This window comes from Anastrepha obliqua, chromosome 6 (assembly GCF_027943255.1).
Source record: "Anastrepha obliqua isolate idAnaObli1 chromosome 6, idAnaObli1_1.0, whole genome shotgun sequence".
In the NCBI taxonomy this organism is placed as follows: Eukaryota; Metazoa; Arthropoda; class Insecta; order Diptera; family Tephritidae; genus Anastrepha; species Anastrepha obliqua.
The window spans coordinates 13,640,534-13,661,134 of record NC_072897.1 but is presented as its reverse complement, the minus strand read 5'-3'; the positions used below and the strand labels follow the sequence as shown (position 1 = coordinate 13,661,134).

At 35.1% G+C, this 20,601-nt stretch overlaps 1 pseudogene; it reads left to right on the top strand.

The window, feature by feature from the left end:
* Window positions 1–17,313: 17,313 nt before the first annotated feature.
* Window positions 17,314–19,710, top strand: LOC129250134 (protein aubergine-like; annotated as a pseudogene).
* Window positions 19,711–20,601: the final 891 nt, after the last annotated feature.

The following is a 20,601-nucleotide window of genomic DNA, read 5'->3' as shown; positions in this document are numbered from 1 at the left end:
CTCTATGAGAGGCAATTTCCCCAGAAATCTGGGAAGCAGCAGCTCGCGCTAATAAACAAGGCAAGCTCATTGAAAGATCGACTGGCCGTAGCCATAGATAACGCCGGAGAACTATCAGCAAAGCACCACGGCTTTAGACGCGGAAAATCTACGTCTATAATAGGGGCAATTGAAACTATCATAAACAGCGTAGGAGGACCGCAACAGGGCAGTATAATATCCAAAAGTATAGTTCTCCTTGCCACCTTAGATGTAAGGAAAGCTTTCAATAGCGTAAGATGAGCGGACCACTTTAGAGCTAAGGTTCAAAAATCCGGCATATCTATAGCGCATAATGAGGCCTTATTTACGAGACCACAAACTCGTCTACCATACCCCAGAGGGACCAATTCTCGTTTCCAACTTGTGGAACATTAGTTATGACGAGATATTCAATATAGAAATGCCCGATAGAACCTTTCTAATCGAATAAGCAGACGATTTCGCAGCAGTCACACGCAAAACTTTGAAGAAGCTCGTAGAAAACTTAACCAAGAAATGATACGGACATATGTAAACGTGGCTAGATTCACGTGGACTCAAATTAGCCCCAGAGGAAACGGAGCTAATACTTCTAACCAAGAAGCTCATCCCGTTAGTGAAATTCTAGTAAAAATACTGATAATATAATTTGATTTAAAAGAAGTATTTCAAAATTTGCATGGCTGAGATTTAACCTTCTGGACCGATTTACAATCCTAGCGAATCAAAACAACTGTTCTACAGGTGCAGATGACAGTATTATATTTTAGAAATATATAGCCTGAAAGATCGTATGAGCCACAGAACTTAATCGCTCTGGCACAATTTTTTATAAGAGCGTACAATTGTTGACGCTCGCTTTAACTACCGTGCTGTTAGTTCTGCCTTTTCCAAACTGGGTAAAGAAGCAAAGAAGCCTCTACTATTCAGCTTGTTCATGAATGGTATTGTGTATTGCTGTCAAAATATTAAATGACATACAAACATATCTTTCTAAACCGACATACCCCAGAGGGACCAATTCTCGTTTCCAACTTGTGCAACATTAGTTATGACGAGATATTCAATATAGAAATGCCCGATAGAACCTTTCTAATCGAATAAGCAGACGATTTCGCAGCAGTCACACGCAAAACTTTGAAGAAGCTCGTAGAAAACTTAACCAAGAAATGATACGGACATATGTAAACGTGGCTAGATTCACGTGGACTCAAATTAGCTCCAGAGGAAACGGAGCTAATACTTCTAACCAAGAAGCTCATCCCGTTAGTGAAATTCTAGTAAAAATACTGATAATATAATTTGATTTAAAAGAAGTAATTCAAAATTTGCATGGCTGAGATTTAACTTTCTGGACCGATTTACAATCCTAGCGAATCAAAGCAACTGTTCTACAGGTGCAGATGACAGTATTATATTTTAGAAATATATAGCCTGAAAGATCGTATGAGCCGCAAAACTTAATCGCTCTGTCACAATTTTTTATAAGAGCGTACAATTGTTGACGCTCGCTTTAACTACCGTGCTGTTAGTTCTGCCTTTTCCAAACTGGGTAAAGAAGCAAAGAAGCCTCTACTATTCAGCTTGTTCATGAATGGTATTGTGTATTGCTGTCAAAATATTAAATGACATACAAACATATCTTTCTAAACCGACAGGTATTCTGAGGGACCTAATAAATTATGACCTCAGCCAGATTAGGAATGGGCAAAGGAAACAAGTTGTATTTAAATACGTCTTAGATGAAAACGTTACAGATTTCTAGCCTCTGATACAACCTAAGTGATCTTACAAAAATTCATGAAATTACGAAAAAAAGAGTATGAAACTGTTATTGAAAACCTGGGACTTAATCTTAAAAGCAGACTTACATGCTCTGAATATGTAAACTATATAAATTATAAGAGAAATATTATGCACCAAGGAAGGTTTTTGGCGTTTAAACCATTTAAATGTACAATCATTGGTCACAAATTACATTTTTTTTTTTTTTTTTTTTTTTTTTTTTATTATTATTCCTACATTAATCATATATCTGTCATATTGACATCTAGTACATTTTTTGACAATTAGTTAGGAAAATTCTTAAATATATTTCATCATGGCCAGTGCCAAGACGAATACAGCTATTACTTTTTAGGAAAAGAATTACATTTTATATATACAGTTATTTTAGTATACCAGAATTAATATTTAATTTAATAGGTCAATTGGTCGGTTTCTCTTCAGACGTCGTAATGTGAGAGTGTATTGACTTCTCTATTTTTGTGCTGGTTTATTTCGTTAAAATACCTTGTTGATATCGCTTTTATTTCTTCGTCGATTAGTGGTATATTGAACGTAGTATGGATGTCATCATTTTGTGTACCTGTCGGACATAGTTATTATACGTAAGATTTTTGATTGTTGTCGCTGTACTTTGTTTATGTGAGTTCTTTTTGCAGTTCCCCACACTTGAAGTCCGTAGGTCCAGATTGGTTTAATGACCGCCTTGTATATTAAAAGTTTGTTGGAAATATTGAGCTTAGAATTTCTGCCTATTAGCCAATGTAATTGTCGAAATTTTTCCTTTATTTGTTTTATTTTCTTTTTGATATGATCTTTCCAATTTAGTTTTGAGTCCAGATGGATTCCAAGATATTTTGCAGATGTTTCAATTTGTATATTTTTATTGTTGAGCTTAATCGGCATAGCAGCAATCTCTGTTCTTGTCGTGAATATTACTTGTACAGATTTGTCCTCGTTTACTTTTAAACTCCATTTGTCAAACCACTTCTTTACATTGTTGGTGTACATCTGTAATTTTGTTGTTGCGGTTGAGAGGTTTTTGTCAGATGACAATAAGATTGTGTCGTCTGCGAATGTTGCTATAGTAGAATTAGTTTCGTCTGGCAGTGGTATGTCAGAGGTGAATAAGACATATAACAGTGGTCCTAGAACGCTGCCTTGAGGAACTCCTGCTGTTATTGGATGTATATGTGAATATTTGTCATTGTATTTAATGTAGAAGCATCGGTCAGTAAGGTAGCTCTTGATAATTAAATAATAGTCGAGTGGTAATATTGTCCTAATTTTATGCAAGAGGCCTTTGTGCCAAACTTTGTCAAAAGCTTTTGCGACGTCCAAAAATACAGCAACACAGTATCGTTTATTTTCCATGTCTGAAATTATTTTTTGTGTAACTCGATGTATTTGTTGAATAGTTGAGTGTTTTTTTCGAAAACCGAATTGATGATTTGGAATGATGTTTTTCATGTCAAGTATTGGGGTAATTCTGTCATGTAAAAGTTTTTCTGCAATTTTAGATAGAGTCGGAAGTAGGCTTATAGGTCGATATGAAGTTAAAGCTGTTGGGTTTTTACCCGGCTGTGGTAGCGCAATGATTTCTGCGACTTTCCATACTTTTGGGAAGTATTGTAAACGAAACATTGCATTAAATACGTTTCTAAGAAATAGGTAAGCCTCAATTGGTAGTTCCGTAAGTGCTTTGCCTGTCAGCATATCATATCCGGGTGCTTTTTTATGTTTAATTCGAGTTTTGATGCATACTATCACTTCTTGTGTGCTTGTTTTTCTTATTTTTGTGATGGTATCAGGATTAACATTATTAATCGTGTCAATTTGTTTATATTCATCGTTGGATAGGACATTTTCAAAATAATTTCCCAATGTCGCTGCTTTTTCATCATTTGTAAAAGCCCATGTGTTGTCATCTTTTCTTAGTGGGGGTTGATGCTTTATCTGGTTTTTAAGTTTTTTTGTACATTTCCATAAGGAATAATTTGTGTCATGTGTAGGAGTTAAATTTTTTAGATATTTTTCAATTTCCTTATTTTTTATGTCACATAAACAAGCCTTCAAATTTTTTGTAGCTAAGTTTAACCTCTGTTTGTCTGCAGGAGATCTGGTTGTTTGCCATCTTTTTCTCAATTTTCTTTTTTCCTTGATTTGCTTCTTAATAGAAATGTCACTTGAAGTGTTTTGTGCGCTATATTTTTGCTGCGGTGTGAATCTGAATCCTGCGTCAATAACTATGTCATTAAAATGTATGATGCTACGCTCAATGTCAAGTTGTGTTTTCAAAGGTATACTTAGAATGAGTTGTTGGGAGATGTGTTTTCGATACTCGTCCCAGTCAGTCCTCTTTGTAAATATTTGGGGTGTTATCTCTATAGGGTCAATTTTTGATGTATAGTTAAGTATTATAGGCGAGTGGTCAGAAGATAGGTCATAACTTGGTTTAAGCTTCAGTTGGTTATGGTTAATATTTTTTGTTATACAGAAGTCAATTAAATCTGGAATTTTTTTAACATCCGTAGGCCAGTAAGTTGGTTCACCCGTACTTATAAACCTGCAATTTTTTTTATGGATTGCGTTAATTAAATATATACCTTTTTTATTAGTCAACCTTGAACCCCAGTCAGTATGCTTTGCGTTTAAGTCTCCTCCAGCAATGAATCTGTTGTCTAATGTCCTAAAATAATCATCATATTGGTCCGTCTTTATCAAGTGTCGTGGTGGACAGTAGATAGAAGATATTGATATAGGTCCATTGTTGTCAACAATTTGTATAGACGTTGCTTGGATGTGAGGTGACACATACGGCAGTCGTTCAGTATGCTTTATGTTTGTTTTGATGATAATGGCTGTTCCTCCATGAGCTTTTCCGTCGGGATGATTAGTTGCATATAATTTATATCCGGGAAATGTTAAATAACTTTTGTCTGTGAAATGTGTTTCTGCAATTAACGCAATATCATTTTTTCTGTCAATTAAAAACCTCTTCAGCTCTAAATATTGCCGAGTTAGTCCATTTGCATTCCAGATAAGAATTTTTGTGTTATCCCTTTCGTCCATTCGAGTTATTTATTAACATTGTAATTATGTTCATCATATTAGTCATTTGGGTAATTAAAGTTTTTATCATGTCTTTGAGTTCATCAATATCTTTGTTGTTTTGAGGTTTAATAGTTAGTTCTGGTTCTATCGCCTGTGGATTTGATGAGGCTATTGCATCAGCATAACTTATACCTGGTATTACTGTTGATTTTGTGATATTTGTGTTTTGGTTTGTTATGACTTCCTTTTTGCGTAAAGGTGGGAATCGTTGAATTTTTATGGCTTTATATATTTCGCAGCCTTTGTAATTGGCGGTATGATTACCTCCACATAGTGCGCATTTCACTTGAATGGTTGGATTGTTGCATTCGCTTGTTAAATGTTTTCCTGCACATTTTACACATACTGAGTCTCTTGTGCAATAATTCTTTGTATGCCCATACTTCTGACATTTCGTGCATTGTGCAATTATCCGTTTATGATGTGGCGCCTCAAACGATACGATGCAGTGCATTAATTTGTCTATGTTGTAAATGTCTTTGTTATTATATTAGTATTTGTTTCCAGTTCAATAAAAAATAGTGGTAATGGTTTTTTTGTTGTTCTTTGTGTTATATTAAATATATTTGTGACTTTATGACCTTTTTCTCTTAATTCACTCTTTATTTCTTATTACATTCTATTCAGTATTTTTACACCAACGACAACGGTGTGACAGCACCTAAGAAATAATAAAACAAAAGTTTAACTTAAAAATTATATAAAGAATAATGCTGAAAGTAAGTTCAAATTTATTCATTGTTTGAAAAATCTTTGGTTTATGATTTCTAAAACACTTAGAGTGGATGCTTTCCATTTCAATTCAACCGGGCTATTCGGGTCATGTTCTTCGATTTCGATGTAACTCAAATATGTTACTCTCTGGTCAAAATAATGAGACACGTATTTTTTTGCTCGCCCGAAAAAAAATTTTTTTCAAGAGTTATCGGCAATTTTGTTTTTCGGCTCAAAATCGATTTTTTTTAATTATATAAGAAAATTGTTTTTTTTAAATGCCCATAACTTAGTCAAAATGAACCGATTTTAATAATTCTGGGTTCTAAATGATCGTCATTACTTACACGAGTGACTTCATGTAGAAATAATTGCAAAAAAGTAGTTGAAAATTTTTTATTTAGCAAAAAAGAAAAAAAATTGAAATTTTTTCGAAATTCAATATTTCAAAAAGTGTATTTTTTTTTTATAACTTTATGGCTTTGCCATACACATATTTGTACAGTGTATTGTGCATTTCCATCCGGCAGTAATGTTAAGAAAAAGGACTCATCTTCGTCCAAGACTGTTTTTTTTTCTGAATTTCTTTTTTCAATCAAAAGTATTTTTTTTTTCTATTTCTAACAGTTCGGCACTGCTGCTGTTCGCAGTCCGTTTCCTCTTTGGGCATGATTCAGGGTTTGTTTCAAAGCTTTCATACATTTCCTCAATTTCCTCAACTTGTGATGTGTTGTGGACGTCTTCATTTTCATACTACTCCACCTCACTATTCTTAAATTTCGTTGGCTTTAAATTTCCACTTAAATTTCTATATTTCATCTGATCCTTTAAAAAAAGGAGAGACTGGAAGTATGGCCAAGTTGAAGTGATTAGTGATGCAGTGTCACCAGACTTTGGTGTTGGAAACTTCCTCAGTTCACTCCAGAATTGGTCGCGCAAATATTTCCATTTTTTCTTCAAATCTTCCTCTGAAAAAACAAATTTTTCATATTACAAACATTTTAACAAAAGACAATCTCTTTATTTAGATATTTGGCTACTGGTGCATGGTTTGCGTCGCTGGCTTTTTCGTTTAGACTTGGCAAATCAACTGTTGGACTAATTGTAAAAGAAACAACTCAAACGCTATGGGAGGAGTTATTTCCTGTCCATATGCCGCCGCCAACTAAAAAACACTTGGAAGAAGTTGCAGCGCAATACTGGAATTTATGGAACTTCCCAAATTGCATTGGTGCTATTGATGGAAAGCACATACGTATCAAGTGTCCAGCAAGTTCTGGCTCAATGTTTTATAATTACAAACATTTTTTTTCCATTGTGTTACAAGGTATTTCCGATGCCAACTGCAAATTTATTGCGATCGAAGTTGGAGGGTATGGAAAGCAAAGTGATGGTGGTACTTTCAGTTCTTCTCAAATTTATAAACTTTTAAAAACTGGGGAACTACAGGTACCACGAAGCACAAGTCTACCAAATACTAACCAAACTTTGCCATATGTTTTTCGTGGTGATGAAGCCTATCTCCTTTTGGAATGTTTATTACGGCCATATAGCAGAAGAGACTGCACTGAAGACCAAGAGTATTTTAATGCGCGCCTTTCAAGGGCTAGAAAGTGCATTGAATGCGCTTTTGGACTTATAAATGCCAAATTTAGAATTTTATGGAAACCGATAGAAACCGATCCTTCCTTTGCCGAAGTAATTGTTAAGGCAATTTGCCTACTGCACAATATTATCATTGATCGAGAGGGTTTGGATGAAAACTTGAGAGAAGAAGTTGAGAAGCAAAACACAAAAGAACCGCAAAATGAATTCAATAAAACTAGCATCAAGAATGGTAGATTAATTAGAGATCATTTTTGTAACTATCTATGCTTCAATAAACTCAAATATTATGTAATATTACTTACTTGGTACTTTTATTTCTGCTGTAACCGATGTCCACAGTTTTTCCACACAAACACGATTGTGATACAATTTGTTTTTTTGCTCCCACAAAGCAGGCCGGGAAAAAATTTCACTTATTATTTGATTGATATCCATTTTTTTTAAACCATTAAAAAACACAACTGCACTCTAAAAAAAGCGCGCAAAACGCTTTGAAACTGTTTTCTCGCACTCATCGGCTTTGCTCTCTGCTCTTGTCGGCGTTTACTGTGTTATACACAAGCTTATTTGTATTGACTTGTATGTAATCAGTTTTATCGCACTGACAATCTTTATCGCACTGACAATCTCGGCTCGGCTTTCAGCGCTCAATCTGGTCGTCACCTTAAACAAAGATGTTGAATGGTCTGCAAAGGGCTTTTAATTTTTGTAGAATTTTAATTTTACAATATATTTAAGAGCCTATTTTGTGTAAGGACAAGCAAAGAAATCATTTGCGTGAACATACCAAGTGAGCTTATCAATTAGGGCTCCACGCTTCAAACGTAATCGTCCAACACTATATCTTTGTATACATGTACATACACATATTTTTAAGAATATATACCAGGTTGTTCAATAAGTTTTGCGGTTCTATAAGAGAGGGTATTGCTACTAGCCTAATTTTTTTTTTTGTTATGTTGGTACACTCTTCATACGGGCATATGTGAAGTTTCATTTCAATCTGTCAATTTATTCTTTGATTACAAGCCATTTAGTACCGACGTGTCACAGTATTTTCTAGAATGGAAAAAATTAAGTATCGTTCGGTGATTGAATTTTTATTTTTGGAAAGTTTAAAAGCAAAGGAAATTTATGAACGAATGTTGAAAGTGTATAAGGCTTTTTCTCCATCAGTTAGTCTAATATTTAGAAAGATAGGCTGCTGAATTTCAACGTGGTCGTACAAGCCTTGAAGACGATCCCCGTCAAAGACGTCCAAAAACAGCAACAACATCATAAATCGGAGAAAAAATTCTGGAAATCCTATTGAAAAATCGTCAAGGGACTAATAGAAATTTAGTAGAAGCCCTAGGCATCTCATTGAGCAGCGTAAGCAATATTTTGACGCAAGTATTAGATTTTACAATGGGTACCGCATACAATGGAACAAAAACACATTCGAATACGACATTCCCAGCAACATTTAGAACGTTTTAGAAAGAATAAAGTGGATTTTATGCGTCGATTCATCACCATAGATGATGATCACTATGGTCCTAAATCAAAAAAGGAGGCTAAAGAGGTGTGTGTGAATCTTGCTCTTCGACTCCGAATCGAGTTCGTGTCCAGAAATCGGCCAAGAAGATTTAGCATCAGTTTTTTGGGATGCGGAAGGAGTTTTATTTGTGGATTACTTGCAAACTGGTAAAACAGGGTTCAAAAATATAATATATATAAAACATATAAATTTAAAGACCCATTCTCTTTTATTTCTAAACTATAAAATATTCATTTGCAAAATTTAAGCAACTAAGTTCGAAATTAGCATCCCCCCGTGAATGCGTATATTGGACGTTGGTGGTCACCCGATATAAGCATATATTTATGTATGTACATAACGCCAATTTGCTGCAAAAGTGTTATAATCCAAAAAACTGAAATGCTGAGAAAAACGACTTCAAAGTTATCAATTTAATATCCGTATCCGTAATTATAAAACACTTTATAATTTTTTTCATATGAGCTACCATTAATATACATCGCCATAAATTATTTACACGGCATAAAAGAAGGGCTGGTGGTCAAATCTGAATGTGAATAGATATATCCAGGCATAAAATATAACGTACACAAGCAGGTGGAATGTGCATGAGCATATTTGAGCTTCTTGCTTCGTGCTGTAACTAGTTGAAGGCATGGCGAATCCTCAACGCCTCTGAAATGCTATTACATGCAGCAGTAGCTTTTCGTTACCTCCGAACCACTCCAACCTATAATGGCTGTGCTCTGGCCAATCGGAATTTGCTTGTAGTAATAGCAGCAGTAACTACAGACATCTCAGATCGAATGGTTATGCAGAGGTGTGCGACAAAGATAACTATTTGATATACGGTTAGCTCATTGCAATGCAATGCTTATAGCAGCAGTAAGCCACGCCCTTCAAACTCGTTACAAGCAAAGACTAGAAATTAAACGCTACAGCGGAAGCGATTATTGAAAAGTGGCGTGTTCGCAATGTAGGAAAAGGATTACTCAGTGAATTATGCTTATTTAGCTTTCCGATCTATTGAAATGTTGCAGAGTACATAGGCATGCACTTATGTATTTGCTTTTACAGGGAGTTTTATCGTAAATTTCTAGCATTTCACAGTTAAAAGTTATTTCATTTAAATAATTACAAGAGATTTCAAGAGCACATTATAACTATACAGTATTAATTTTTTTATTCTTAATACAAATTTCCGCAAAGACACATTCTAATTTTGAAAATTACCTTTTTCTAGATATATAAAAAGGAAATTCACACAAGAAAACATACACCACATGATATAGACATACACTTAACTTACAAATACTTCTAAATATGGTACAGCGTTAATTTTCCGAAGAGGTTTTCGCAAAATTACATCATATCCTTTTATTCCATAGGGCTCATAACTCCAGCCATCGCAAGGTTTACATTAATACCATTCCAATTTCAATATTCGTGATAAAACCTCATTGCCTGAATATAAAGAGCTATCAAGTAGTGATACATCCAGACTAATTTTATTACTATTATCGACTTCAGTTGCCTTTGAACTTAAAAATTTAATTGCCTTCCTAGTAGGCACCATTTCCTTAATTTCACCATTTCCCGGATACTCAGTTACCTACAGCAGCCGATGATATATTCCGGTTATTCTGCTGGTTCACTACCGATGCCGCTTTCGGAAAGGATCTGATTGAAGAAGGAGTTACTTCTTACCCAGAAGCACTGGGTAGAGAGATATAATATGATATATTCAATACAGAAAAATATGAAGTCCTTAAGTTATCACATGCACTATTCCTGCTGTTTGCATCCCCAGAATGAACTATATTACGTTCGGTAGAGCTAGATGAATCAGGTCTGTACGTAACGAATGAAGTAAAAAAATTTTAATTTTTAAAATAAAAAAAAATGCCAAGAAGAGCATCGGTAGGAACATCGTCATGCTTATCACATAAAAGCGCCACAACAGAGAGCGAATTTTCACAGACCAAATTATTTAAAACTTAACAAGAAATAAGTCAAAGACCGCTCCCCAAATTATAGCTGCCGTTCGGAGTTGGCTTAAAACTGTAGGTTCTTCCATTTGAGGAACAACATCAAAACGCATACACATCCCACAAATAGGAGGAGGAGCTCGGCCAAACACTCAAACAGAGTGTACGCGCCAATTATTTGTATATATGTATATGTATATTACGGTGGCCGTTATTCATATGGAAAAAATAAAACACCTTTATTTATTGCGGGACACCCTCTAGAAATGTGAGGTTACCTAAAAAACTGCAAATTATGAAATCTGAAGCCAATCGAAAAAAATTTAGAGGTTCCGACTAGAGCCTAAAGTTGAAAAATAAAGAAAAATTAGTATTTTTTAAAATCAAGTTCAATCTCAAGTTAAGTAAAATAAAAATTGTTTATGTATGTTTACTGCTCGAAAGATTGCACTTGTAGAATTAAGATATTGTGTTTTTAAAGCTATCATATAATAGTTTCTAAGAAATAATGATTTTATAGTTATCTAAATATTAAAAAAAGTAAACAAATATTATGTTTCAATAATAATTTTCGCGCCTTGCAGTAAGTTTTGTAGATCTTCTTCATTCTTCGTAAGTTTTTTATTGTACGTTCGAAGAAATTTAACACCACGCTCAGCAGTGTCATTAACAACTTTAATTTTGCTAATAATTTCCAACCCTTTTTTGAAATTTTCGTCCGGGTCCCAAAAATCTGGATTATTCTTTAAAAACTCTTTGGAAATATCGAAACGTTCAAAAAAACTCCAAGTATGTGGCGTTATTAAATCTGACAATTGTTTTTTTACAAATGTCCCAGCATCAGCCACTTTCAATTGTATACGTTTGCATGGTTCGACATCTAGCATATTCTCTAATAAAGTAGCAGCTCCTTGCACTCTTCCAATTGTTTTTTCAGCACTCCAATCGACCAACAGTCCGTGAACAACCTCAGCAATTTCTAGGCCAGTTGAAGTAGTTAATTTCGGAACTCCCAATAGTTGTTCACCATTTGCATGAGAGAAATTGACTTAGAAACGATCTACTTTCTCTAGTAATGTTAATTCAGGAAGCATTTTCCCATCCCAGTGTACTACTCCAGCTGCAAGCTATAAAGAAAAATATTTTTATATATTCAATTATACAAAATAAAAACAATTTAAAAATTCAATTCTTCCATACCATGAAATTATTTTCAACACTTGTAGATATTATCAATCGGCTTTTTTTACGTTCCTCCTGTAATGTTGTGCGATTTATTACAAGTGTTTCAACGGGATGTTCAAGTGCTTCTGCGACTGCAATAATTAAATGAATAGCCGACCTATCAGAAATTGTCCACCTGTTCAAAGCTTCAAGAAGTCGTGGCGTAAGGAATTTATTTTTGCCTCTTCTCAATGGCCCCAGTACTTCTGTATCCATCATTTCAAGTTTCGGATCATCTTGTGTTTCGATATCGCTTTCCGACGAAAGAAAAATTTCTTGATCTAATCAAAATTTATTTTGAGCATTAAATTTAGTGAATTAAATTAAATACTCATTTTTCATACCCCTGAAAACTGATTCCTATTGACTTATTACTTTCATCAATATGCTTTCACTTCCGGCTTTCTTCTGCATTCAATCGATCTAATTTTTGTTTATCTTTTAGAATTGCTGTTTTAATAATTCCAAGCATACATCCTGGACGCCTGGAAATGATCAAGTAGCTGACCAATGATCGAATTTCACAAGCATCCAGCTTAGTGATATTAATGTAACCAACGTACAGCAATAGAAAGAAAGTACAACACAAAAGGCTGAGAGAGTTGCAAAAAAAAAAAAATTTGTTTTGAACTTCATTTTTTTAAGAACAATCACAACAATAAGATTCTTTTGTGAGTGCGCACGTGCACTTTGCAAAAAAAATATAAATTGAAAACCTATTTATAGCCAAACAACACCAGAAAACTAAATCATTGCAAGGAGTTATATGAGCACTTAGTGAAATATGTAAGTGTAAACAATATTTTTTTAATGTAAGATACTGATTTTTAGAGAATTAAAGTTTAGCTCCTCCTTGCTTAATTTTTTTTAAATTTAACCTTCACAATACTGTGATCAAGCGATTCTGATCATCAGTAGTGTGTAAACACACTTAAATCTAAACGAATGATTGCAATGATGGTTGAAATGAAAAAAATATATATATAAATAACTTTTTTACATTATGTGATCGTACTTTTCGAAAATCTACGATTTTCTTAAGTTAAAGCTCAAGTCATAAACTTTAAATCAACTCAGATTGGCTTGATATTTAATATTTGGTAGTTTTTTAGTTGTTTTTACATTTGTAGAGGGTGTCCCGAAAGATATCAATAATTTTAATAATAAGGTGGCCGTTATGTACATACATATATATAAACAATAACAATATTCTTGATACCATTTTTTATTTAAATTTGTTTTTGTTTGCTAAATTTCATACTACCTAATACCTTATTCATTCTATATTTTTTGTTAAGTTTGTTGTAATTACGTAAAAGTAAATACACTGAACGCATTTCAAGGTTGAGCTTGTAATCCTGTGTCCATATTAATTTTTTTTTGTTCAGATAAGTAATAAATAAATACGTTTAGAAAATACCGTTTTCTATTTTCTTATACTTTCACTAAGAACTTTGATTTTTAGAGTGTGCCAACACTTTTTTGACTCACTGTATGTACATATATACTTAAATAAATCATATAGGTAAGAAGTAAATAATTTTAACATTTTTAAATGTAAGTGTGACATAAATAATAGATCTTATTTTTCAGCAAGGTTTCTTTGATTTAAATTGCTTAACAAATCTCTGTTAATACTCAATATTTGATATTTCTGCACGTAGATACTTTCGACGCAGTGGTAATAAACGCTGTTTTGCAATTTCGCACAGGGCACCGAAATATCCGACAATGCAAAGCATTAACTTATTATTTTGTTGCGATTGCAAATAGTTTCTTACACATTTTTGTACTCTTATAATATACATTTATGTATATATATATATAATATATATGCAATTGGCCCATTTTGGGTATTTGGCCGAGCTCCTCCACGTATTTGTAACGTCTTGATGTTGTTCCACAAATGGATGGATCTACAGTTTTAAGCCGACTCCGAACGGCAGATGGTTTTGTTTCTGAGGAGCTTTTTCATGGCCGAAATACACTCGAAGATTTGCCATTGCCATTGTGACCGCTATTAGAAAAAACTTTTTCTATCATTTGGAGTTTCATATACGGAGACTCAATCCTGCGCTCTTCGGAAGTAGTCAAGCCTTATGGTACTCGCACTCACCGACGTTGTCGTATTCCCTGTTTATTGCCCGTAAAATACGCAACATTTACATATTTACACCATACATCGGTTTGTGTTGGTTTGTTTTCATTGTACATGTACAATAAATAAAAGCCAAAAAGCAACAAATGCAAATAGTTCATTTATTTATAATTAATATTATTCAATATTGTTTTTAAGTTATTTTAAAACAAATTTAAATTTGTTTAAGTTTATTTTGTAAATGGTTTCGAAATGTACTTTTTGGCAACATTGTATGGTGAGAGAGCAATCAGCTGACACGTTTTTACGAAACAATCCAAAATTTGTAATTCACCCACGTACACGATCTACGATACTACGTAACGGAACGGTGGTGATTTTTCATCTACATGGGGCTCTCGTTAGTTTATGTATGTTTGCGTTGTTGAGTGTGAGCGCTATTACATGGCAATATGTTGCGCACAACCTTCGCTGAGAATTATAATACGTTCACATGTAAGTAGATAATCTACTTTTTCGCTCTTAACTCAAAATCCGTAATTAAAAAGCGCGATTTCCCATACAAAATTTCTCTCCCAAAATCGAAGGTTGTAAAATAATCCAAGATAAAACAATATTTTTTGACATACAGCCCTGTGTGTTCTGTGTTATCGATAATTACACAGGCCTGCGAAATTTAACTTTTTTCAGTTTCTAGAATGGCTGTACTTGTTTCTTGTAGTTCTTTATGCGCTGAAAACGAATCTGACCTTCAAAATGCTCCATCACGTCAGGATTTTTGGTAAATGAAGCCTAAAAGGTCAGAAAATGGCCATTTTAGCCATTTTTGATAATTTTTTTGGGACAGAAAATTTTTTTTTTCAATTTTCGACAAAAAGTCGCATAGTACAACTCTTTAGCTTTAAAACCCATTTTTTTAAATTATTGTACGATTTTAAAAAAAAAAAGTTATGACATTTTGAAATTAACAGTTTCAGTTACGCCAATAGACGTTATACCCAACGTACACGTAACTGAAGCTGTTAATTTCAAAATGTCATAACTTTCTTTTAAAAAATCGTACAATAATTTAAAAAAATGGGTTTTAAAGCTAAAGAGTTGTACTATGCGACCTTTTCGTCGAAAATTGAAAAAAAAATTTTCTATCCCAAAAAAAATTATCAAAAATGGCTAAAATGGCCATTTTTTGACCTTTTAGGCTTCATTTACCAAAAATCCTGACGTGATGGTGCATTTTGAAGGTCAGATTCGTTTTCAGCGCATAAAAAACTACAAGAAACAAGTACAGCCATTCTAGAAACTCACCCTCGCAGGACTGTGTTATTATTGCGAATGTAAGTAGAAACATCTAAATAAAAACTAAATGAAATGGAAGTTAACGTGTCCCGCAGGACATCGTTCAAAAAATTAAAGTTGCGGGCCAACCACTTGGCCCGTTACGTTATACTTACTTGCCTTGTGCTATAATTAATTCTCCTTCTTTATTGTATGTATTAGACAATATAATTTATTATGTTTCCTGAACAGAATCCCGATTGGACACTACCGGTGCAAGGCTACCCGCGCCGCGCCACACACTGAACCTTTTATACTTAAACTAGCCTTATTCCTACCCTAACTCTGCTGACACAGCGGTTCCCACGATGTTGTTCATTTCATGTGAAGTTGCTGTCTGCCGGATGCTCGTGTGGATCACATTGCATTAAGCAGACGCACTGTCAGCATATTTCAATACACGGGTGTGCTTCTGCTGCATGTGAGCGAGTTAACTGTGGTGTTAACTGCCCCCCCTCTAAATATTTGCGTCCCGCAGATTGACATGCGTATTCCGGGAATCGTCGGGTGTCTCCTTTGCGTAGGTAGCAACAGGCATCGGAATGGTAGGTTGGCGTATCGGAGGGAGGTCAAGGCTTGCTGTTATCTTTCTCCAAATCCAGTAGGAGACCACGGCCAATATGCAAATAAAAAAAGCGTCAACAGCCAAAGAGACATGGAATCTCTGGCCCAGTTTGCCCAGATGGTTGATATTCGTCATGCTCAACTCGTGAACGTATTCTAGACTTGGTTTAAATCCTTGGTTTTTCACGTTGGTAACCGCCGCTGGCAATACCTGCAAGCTCTTCGATGCTCTGTTGGAAAAGGTTTCATTCTTCACCCAAATTGTCTCATTGCTGAACTGGATGAGGAATGTGCCGTTAAGGACGCTCTTGCGATTATCATTACGAACAGTCCCCTGAAAGTTGGTTAGAAATAATGTACCTTCACTAATTAATTCGATAGTTTCTCCATTTTCAGGTTCGAAGTGGCATTCAGCATCACCCCCCTTAATTAGACGTGCCAGGCATCCATCTTCGGGTAATCTTTGCATATGGCTCATCTCGCAGATCGTTGAATTTTTGATCGAAGGACATTCACTTATTATGCCGTACGTTTCTTCCTTGCTGACCAACATTTTCGTGTAGTTTGCCACTACCCTCATACCTGCATGAACCGCAGCTCTTGTCATTAGAAAGCGGAATTCATCTGTTCTGACCTTAGGGATTGCGAGTACATAAAGCAGCAGAGAGCCGTTTGAAAATAAGGAGGGCTTCGCATATTCAATTGCCTCAATGGCATTTTGATAGGGTAAAGCCTCTTCTTCAGAAATTAGCTGATGTAACTCAACCGGGTTTAAGAGGTTGGTGTTGACTATGCCCGACTTTGCCATTTGACATGCGCGTACTACCTCACTTATTTCTTCCTTAAGGATCTGTATACGGTTAAGCAGTACGGTTTCAGCAGCCGTAGTGCCAACTTCTTTCCCAATGGTGTTCACGTAACGTGTCATCTAATTGATCTGGTTCATAGATTCCCGAGTGGCATTGAAGAGTTCCTCATTTATTTTAAATTGGTGGTTGCTGTTTGCGATTACATCATCCTGACTTCTGAGGATTGTGTCCCAGTCTGTCCGGTCAGGCGAGCCGGCAACCCATTTCCAGGCCGATCCAAGCCAATTGATTGACCGGATTTTACGGGGTTTAGTGGCCCGAAGTTCGGCGAGGCGTTGGCTAATGTGGTTCAAGTTGTATGCCGCAAAGGATTTTGCGACATCATTCCTCATGCCCTTTGCAGCCGTTTCGAATTTCTCCAATGCTTCACTGAAGAGATTCAAATCAATCTTATGTATCAATTTAAAATGGCCATTTACTATCCAGCCTTGACCTTGATTTATCGCTACCAATGGGGCATCGTAGCCGAAGATGTTGAATCCGCAAACGCAGGGGATTACGAGTAATCTAGCTTGATAAAATTTTCAATAAAAATTTACAAATTTTCTTAGTGTGGCAATAAAATAACGTAACAAAAATCGGTAACTTCTTGTTTCAGCCTTAAGCTAATATTGCCAGTTGCGCGTGTTCTTTTCTTGAAAGCAACCTGTTCCTAATCAGAATATCCTTTGAAAGGAAAAGGGAGAAAAAGCATTTCATCGTTTATATTAAAACAAGTGGCTTTCGGGAAAAGAGGAGCGTTACATATATGGCAAAAAAAAAATATTTTTTTTGTACAATTTACAACGCCCTACATTATTTGAATAAATTTGGCGTGTTTTTTTCTCTTTTCTGTCTTTTTTGATTAACAGTTTCTTTCTCTCTTTTTTTCTTAAATATAAAAAATTGTTTCATATAAAAATATTTGTTTTTAAATTTTAGTTTTACTTTATAATTTTGTGTATTAATTAATTAATTAAAATTCTGTGTATTAATAATAGTTAAAAAAAAAAATTTTTAATTATAATTTTTTCTTTCTTTTAAAGTGTCATTCTTTTTATATTGTATATATATAGGTATATATTTTTTGTATATTTTTTACTCATTCACTCTTCCTTATGAGGAGTCGAACCCCGATATTCAAAGAATATCCACCAATTTTATGGGTTGGAAGAGAGCTGCTTTTCTTTGTACTGTGCCTCCCCCCATAAAAATCGTGAGGGTGAAACTATCCAAAAATTAAACACCTTGGGCAATTGGAGGTGACTGATTCACAGCAGCTACAAGTGCTAAATCTTATTTTATGTCGTGCTATAGCAGGGCTGAATTTAGAACTTGTTGGGCGTAGTTTCTTTGATCCGAAGGCAAAGCAGTGTCTAAACAGTTTTTACCTCGAATTATGACCTGGATATTAAACTTCAATACGACAACATGAGCAAGACATTCTCTTAAGTGCTGAAATTGCTCATAAAGTAATGCGCATTGATACGTTATATAAAATTCTACAAGATTGCGTCGGTAAACCAGACTACCATGATGCTTTTAAAAGAGAAATCGTTGGAACAATAATCCTTACCGACTATAATAATAAAACATATCGGATAAATGACGTGGATTTCCAACAGTCACCCAAGTCGAAATTTCCAACCAAAGACGGAGAGATTTCGTATATTGACTATTATAAAAAACGTTACGATTGCAATGAATTTGCAGATTGGACGCGAGAATTTCGAAATAATTCAATGTACAAACACGTTGACATTAAGAGGTGGTACGTGATTACGCCATCACGGAATTTACGTGAAGTTCAAAATTTCGTACAAATGTGTATAAGAGCAGCTAATGGAATGCGTATGGGCATTGCAGAGCCTATATATCAACAAATTAGTGACGATCGTAGTGGATCTTATTCACAAGCAATCAGTTTTCTACTGGAGATCCTCAAATCGTGATGGTACTTCTGGTATCTGCAAATGAAGAAAAAAATATGGTTTCGTCAAAAAGAAGTGTTGCGTTGACCGTCCAATGCCATCTCAGGTAGTGACACTACGTACTATTGCCCCTCGTGGAGACAAAGCCGCTGGTTTGATGTCTATAGCCAGTAAAGTTGTTATACAAATGAATGCAAAACTCATGGGAGCATCTTGGTTAACCGAAATTCCAGTAAGTGGTCTAATGACTGTTGGTTTTGATGTTTGTCATTCTTCCAGAGAGAAAACTAAATCTTACGGCGTATTAGTAGCCACAATGGATCTGAAGTCGAAGCCCATCTACTCCTCTTCAGTTTCAGAGCATGTGAAAGGCCAGGAGCTATCAAACGAAATAGCATTGCGCATGGGCTATGCTTTGAAAGCATATCAACAAGAGCATGGTATGTTACCAAAGAAAATCCTCTTCTATCGTGACGGAGTCGGTGATGGGCAATTGCATCAAGTTTTCAGCACCGAAGTGAAATTTTTGATAGAAAGGTTAAACAAAATGTATTCTGATTATGAGAAGAAACCTACGAGTTGCCCCTTGGCGTTTATAGTAGTATCGAAGCGAATTAATACTCGTTACTTCATTAATGGCAGGAATCCACCTCCAGGTTCCGTAGTTGATGATGTGATCACTCTACCGGAACGTTATGATTTCTTTTTGATTTCCCAATCAGTGCGTCAGGGAACTATTTCGCCTACTAGTTACAATGTTATTTACCACACCATGGGTTTCGATGCCGACAAATTACAAATGTTAACATACAAAATGACCCATCTGTATTATAGTTGGAGTGGCACTTGCCGTGTACCTGCCGTGTGCCAATACGTGCACAAACTTGCATTCCTTATTGCTGAGAGCATTCATCGTTTGCCAAGCAACGCTTTAGAAAAGCAACTTGATTTCCTTTAAACAGTTTGAAAGTTTATATATTTTATACATAATGAGATAAACTAAATTTTATCCATTTCAATTTTTCCTTGGGACGATTCTTTGAGACAACTACCTTATTAAAGGTGTTAGCGTCGATAAGGGTATTCCAACATTAAAAAGAAAAATTTGTGTAAATTTACTTTATATTGTTACTACAAAAGTTTTCATAAATAAAAATAAAAAGGAACAAAAAATTAGGAAAAAATAAAAAGGTAAATATGTTGGGTTTTTTCCTCTTTAATGTTTGTTGGTAACGATTTTTCGTTTTTCAGAAATTTTGTTTCTTTGTTTTTTTTTTTTCTTCCTTCTCCAACGGATTATGCGAAGGAGGCATTTTCGATTCTTGTATAGGACAGAGGGCCATACTGTTCTCGAACCAGCTACGGAGAGATCGCCAGAATCCCGTTTGGAAGTAGTGTAGCCATTTGTCAAATTCGATGGCACTACGAGCCTACTAGGGCACGATTCATCCCACTAACAAGCCTGCTCCTGTAGTAATGACCATTTTTTTTATTTTATTATATTTTATTGGTTAAGGTCACGGAAGGGACGTGGGAACCCTTTTTAGTCGTCCTGCAATCAGATTGTAGGCAACCTACTTAGGACGCTTCCTTCACACGATTCTCGGAAGCCTAAACAACTTCTAATTTAGCTGCCAGAGGCCAGAAATGGTTGGCGTGTTCCCATGTGAACGACAACGTGCACCCAGATAGGGCGTATCCAGTCCACTGGCTGCAGCTGCTTTATCATGCCGAGATCGTTGACGTTACCCAATTTACTTATGAACATGGCTGTAATTACACTAGCCAATTAAGATTTTTCCTCTTTTTTTTTGATATTTACGAATCCGGGCAAGGAGTCGAACCTTGT